The sequence below is a fragment of the Habropoda laboriosa genome, unplaced genomic scaffold (genome assembly GCF_001263275.1).
Source record: "Habropoda laboriosa isolate 0110345459 unplaced genomic scaffold, ASM126327v1 scaffold92, whole genome shotgun sequence".
NCBI classification, from domain to species: Eukaryota; Metazoa; Arthropoda; class Insecta; order Hymenoptera; family Apidae; genus Habropoda; species Habropoda laboriosa.
The window spans coordinates 2,658,254-2,664,161 of record NW_017100268.1 but is presented as its reverse complement, the minus strand read 5'-3'; the positions used below and the strand labels follow the sequence as shown (position 1 = coordinate 2,664,161).

At 40.9% G+C, this 5,908-nt stretch overlaps 1 protein-coding gene across 1 annotated transcript in view; it reads right to left on the bottom strand.

Annotated features, from left to right (window-relative positions):
- Positions 1–5,908, bottom strand: part of LOC108573407 — a 134,263-nt gene that overhangs the window by 127,735 nt on the left and 620 nt on the right. The window lies entirely within an intron of this gene.

Genomic DNA, 5,908 nt, shown 5'->3' with positions numbered 1-5,908 from the left:
GTGGCGGTCGCCACAGTTTTATAAAAAATAGCAGGGGAAAGTTGTGGAACGAAAAGACGTTTACTTTTTTTTCTTTTCAATCAAATTTGAAGATTTGTCGAGAATACTGAACTAAATTGTGAAATTCAACACGAATTCGTGGGACGACCAAATATAAAACCACCCCAAAATAATAAGAAACAAAGTGTGTCATGTTTAAAGACCAATTAAGAAACAACGTTTCCTCAGAACACGATAAAATATGCATAAATCTCGAGGAAAAGACACTAAGGAACTAATAGCTCACCTTGATACAATGAAAATAAACTTGGGATACAATTAGCAACGCAGGTCCTCCCAAATTTTCAATTAACTCAGTTATTCCATTGTGTACGTATGTATACACACGTACGTATTACCAATTAAATTATTCACGCATACAAATACCGTGAAACTGCAGCTATGCAGCTCGTAGACACACACTGGTCGATTTTTCTTCCAAGTTCGGCCGTTCGTTGTGCTTCTTGTACGCAGCGGCGTTTTGTGCGGATTAATTAACACTAACGAATACGCTGAATACGTAAATTAATTCTAAATCGCGTATAATCTAAACCACGTTATTCGAGGGACACTATTCCTACAAGACTAGCGCGATACAAGCGTCGTTCCTCGAGGTACTGGTTCGGCAGGCTCGTAAACACTGACTGAGGTCGCGTCGCCCTGCTCGATTTCTGCTGGCTGTTTCGCGCAGTTAGCGTACGAAGGAATTTCTTTTTCATAACATCGCGCGAGGCTCGTGATATTTTGTTTACCAAACATAAGAAACGCGAGTCGCTGTCGTTGTACGTAAACACAGAGCTATGTGAGAGTAAAAGTATCGCGATTTGCTCTCGAGTGGATACAAAATCATACTGTTGTCGGACAGTAATAATTTAACTAATGATTTTAAAATTGACGAGACAATTTTCAACTCGACATAATACTCCCAATATTTTTCAACGCATTCTCCCATTTTGAAATTTTAAAGGACGCATATGTTAGGGCTTGCGGTTGATATTTCGATCGTTCAAGCGTTGCCGGTTTTTGCACGTGTGTGCCGACTAATGGTCTAAGGCTACGAAGGACCAGTTTCTTGATTGAAACACTAAGTTTTTATTTTATGTTCTATTTTCTACAACTAATTCAAGGTATAAACTCTACTGCGAAGTTAGAGGTGTTTCTCTTGCGAGTGGCCGAGTGTTTCTGCTGGAGTCTCTGCGGTTTCCCTCGGCGAAGACTCCTATTTTCCTAAAAACACCCTGATTGGTGATTTTTCCTTTTCTAAATCACCAATCAGTTTACTCCGGTGCATCGCAACCTCCCTCCATTTTGCCCTTAGCGCGTTATCTTATGGTGGGGTAAACAACGACCGGAGAAAGTCTGTCCAATTCCCAGAAAAAATGCAACCAACCTAAGTCCCCCGCGATAACCCGAAAAAATAACGAATAAATTAAAAAACTAACAACACCCCAGCGAGAGAGCGCGTATAATAGACTGTTCATACCGAACAGAAGCAGAGTTTCCCCTCTCGACTTTCTTCGACCGCGTTTCCAAAGCGTTCCCAGGGGAATCGATTCTCTCCGGAAGGACGAAAGTTCGCCAGGCTCTCGAACGGTAGGAGACAAACGGAGGAAGCTAAATTAGAGGTGAAGCGTGGCGAGAGGCAAAAAATTCTTCCCTCCCTTCGACGCGATCTCTTACTCTCTTCCAACGGAGACATTTTAATTTGCGTCCCCCTTCGAACGCGATATCGCGCCGAATTCCATTTTCCACACGGTCCAACGTCCCTGAATACCGGCCTTCAAGACGGAGGAACCATCTTCAGGCAGACTTCACTTCAACTTTCGAAATTATTGTCCCGATGATCGTCGTCGTTGCCGCCTTTTGTTCCGTTTCGCGGCTAATTAGCGGCTACCTCCAGCGAGGATCGCTCGCTCCTCTCGTTCATGGAAAACTCGATCGGATTTTTAGCCTTGGAACTTTGCTCGAGTCACATTGTTCCGCGGGGAACAAAGAGTCTTAAATGTTTCGCCTTGTTTTGTCGCAATTTTTATTTATTTGTCTACTGGTGTTAACACGGGAGAAATTTTGTACCAAAGTTCTGTGTTTATGCTGGGAATTCATTTTTTTTTTTAGAACCGCTGTGCCAGTAGAAAATTTGTATTCTTTTATTTAAAATTTTCTACCGATACAGTGGTTCTAAAAAAATGAATTCTTTCATTTTAAAATTGATCCATTTTAACTTTTCAATTGGAGAAGACGAGTTAACTCGTCAGCGGTTCGTCAATACCGAAAAACCAGACACCGTTGTGTTCAGAATCGAAAAAGAAGAACACAGTAGTTTATCTATCGAAGGATTGGTTAATTTTAATTGTACAATTTTGCCCGCATTAAACATAAATCAATAAAAAAATATAATTAAATAATTAGTTACGATTTGTACTAATTTTTAATTATAAAATAGAGAGATTCAATTTCTGTTTGCGAAGAGAACTCCTCGAGAATCCTTTGTTTTATAAGATCTACTTGCTGATACCATAAAACTAGGCCAAAGCATAGCAACAACTCTTTTATCATCATTCCCCGAAACACAGTCCGAGTACAGTTAAGCTGATGGACCGAAAGTCAGAGGAAAACGGTGGCGCCATTAACAGAATCAATATTTACTCGTCTTATTTTTACCCCAGAAAATAGGAACCGCGTTCTTACCGATCCTCGAGTGCTCGTCGAGGACTTTCCTACACGAGAAACCGATATCTACAGCTTAACCAACTTACACCTTGAACAAAAAAAAAAAAAAAAAAAAAGAAAAAAAAAGAAGAACCTAATCCAGAAGACAAATATCCATAAAATATTACCAAACGATTACCCGTAGAGCCCATCAAGAGATAACAGCATCTACTACCGGGCCATTAACGATTAATCGTTTAAAAGCTTCAACCTCGACGCACTCTTAACGAACGCTTTAATCAATCCACCTAAATGAATTACTCTCTGCTCCGCGTTTCTTGAAAGCTCACGTCGTTTCTTATTCACGACAGCTCGAGACTTTGGAATCTTTCAGAATACCCTGAAATTACGTAAAATCCATAAGAAAGACCGAGAATCGGCAAGAGTGTGCGAATGCGTGCAAGAGCGAAGTAAGAATGAAAGCGTTCGTAGACTAGAAAAAAAAAAGCGTGTTCCAAAAATTTTATTTACCAAAATTTCATTCACAATTTAAATCAGGCGTGTCCAAACCGCGAGGCTGATAATTTGGTCCCAGAAGATCGCAAACTTTTAACATTATCATGTGATTCTTATATCAAGCGTTTAAGCTATTAAGTGTTTCTCCTGATCGCAAGGAAAATAAAATGTTCGAATCCTTAAAAATAGCGAATTAGTCGATTGTACCATAAACTTAGGGCAATCTGTCGTTCCAACATTTCGTATGCGTTCCCAAGACAATTCCTCTTCACTCACTGTAGCCTAGGCCTTAAACGGTATTACCTACGTTAACGAATTGAATAGAAAAATCGTCGGACGATTGATCGACCATCGATCGTGGGCCAGGCTTTGACTATCCATCAGTGATTACCACGCAAATACACGGAAGGCAATAAAAAGATCTCCGGTGTCGATTTATAGCGGCGAAAGTGGCGTTTTATTGGCGCTATCGATCTCTCCGATCCCGGAGATTCCCTGCACGAATGTTCCGTTCCGCTGATACCCGTCGAAATAAGAGGGATTCGGTGTAGCAGGTGTCGCGGATAAACTGACAACAGTGAAATATCGTGTGCACGAGTTTAATGTACGTATAACCGTGGATAATTTATCTCTTTGCTTTGTTAGCCTCGTTCTTTTTTCGCTTCTCTTTCCGCTCGCGGTGATAGGCGTTATCACCTTATGTACCTAGTGTTTGTTCTTCGCGCTGATGCATCGCTGAGTGTTAGACCTCTTTTTTTCTCTGGAAACGCTATTTAAAATAATGGAAATTGCACGATTATTGAATGGAAGAGCTGCTTTGTGTCATTAAGATGTTGGATTATTTCTAGGGACACTAAATAAAATATATCGGCTGAGAAGAAGAGTGTCTCAGCCTTTTTGTGTAAACAAAGACACTAGGAGGACTATCGGAGTGTCTGGAGTTCGTCTTAGACCCCAACTTTCTCTTTTTGGGTGTCCAGAAGCAGTTCCTAAGAGCTATTCGTGCACAAAAGACGTTCTTTTAATAAAAGAAAATTCGGTACGTAAAAGGGAACTTTCGTTTCAATAGTAAACTACGTCCCATACTAAAATATCGTCACAATTTTTCTAAAATCCTGAAAAAATCCTCTCAGTTTCAAGTCTCGTAGACTAACAACTGCACATTGTTTTATTGACATAAAACAATAAAAGTGACGAAGAAATGTAACTTAGAACACACTAAACAAGTGTCTTCATGCTCGTAACAGTGTATCTCAGAGCAACTTCATCTCAGAAAAATCCACCGTACTAAAGCAGCAGCTTAACCTACTAAATACCACTTATACCGTAATAAATATCGATTCGAACAATAACCCAGCCCCAAAACCACACCGCCCAATAAAATCTCGAGAAACTGACATCCAACAGAATTCTCATCCACCTAACTCAAACAACATATCCATTACGCAGCTCATAAAAAAAAAGGACCGAACTTCCCTTAGAAACCGCCGAGTGTACCAGGCACCCTAACCTGTCCTCCACTTTTCACATCGAACGGGAAATATTTATCGTTTCCCGGAACCGGGAATCTTCACCGTAAAATAATCGACTCTTTTAGGATACGCGAGAGTTAGACGTTCGTCGAAGGAAAGGGCACGGAGGGGTGCACCTTTAAGATCGAAGTCTGGGCGCCGGAGAATGAAGAACAACGGGGGGAGAAAGGATGAGCGAGAGAGATGGAGAGAGGTTTAGGACGAGGGGAGGACTCGAGCTTGTGTCATGGGTTCTCTCAGGCTTCTTGGTGGAAGGCCTGGCGAGAGATAGAAGGGTGAAGCGGCTCGGAGGGAGGCTAATAGAAATGAAGAGGCCGCCTGTCGTCGAGGCATAAAGCCGTAAACCGTACAGGTGCCGTCGTTCTCTCGATGCTTTTGCAATTTAACCGTGGAAAATTGATCGTTTACCATTTCCATACATTTTTTTTGTTGACCAGCTTGCTCGCAAATTCATCCTGAACGAAGTCGGATAATGGTAATGTTTCGTTTTTTCTTGGATTGAAGTTCGAGACAATTTTCAATTTTTTGTAGAAATACTGGAGATCGATGAAACGGTGAAATTTAATTTGAATTTAATTGTACGAAAAAGAGGAACAGAGATTTGACTGAAAGGATATTGAAGAATATAGAAAAATATTTCCCACCACGGTAAAAGGGTATTACGAGCTTTATTTTTATCCACGAACGTGATTTTTCTTCCTTCAGGGATGCGGTGCTAAATCAATTCAAGGGCGACTCTGTGGCTAGAGCGGTGACGGCGAGTGTAAGTTCTTGTTTCTCGCGAAAGTAATAGGTTCTAGAGTTTGCATAAATATACACACACTTTAGAAATTCCTCTTTATATTTTCTTTTTTACACGACGAACTGTGTTTCAGTGAAATTTGTTTCTTTTCGATGAGAGATAGCGTAGAAGTAGGTGAATCTTAAATCTGTTCGAAAGCTTCACGAAATCGTCGATAAACGGCGGAGATTCTCGAAGGAATGCTCGGTATTCGAAATAACACCCTCGAATTCGCGATGATTCGACGAAAAGAGGGAACTTCGCCCCCGAAACGGATAAGAAACGAGCCAGAATTCCACGACCTCCCGATATCTGTCGTTTTGTTCACCCTGAATTCCACCCAGGGAAAATCTGTTTACTTACTCGAACCATGGAAAAAATATCAATTTCC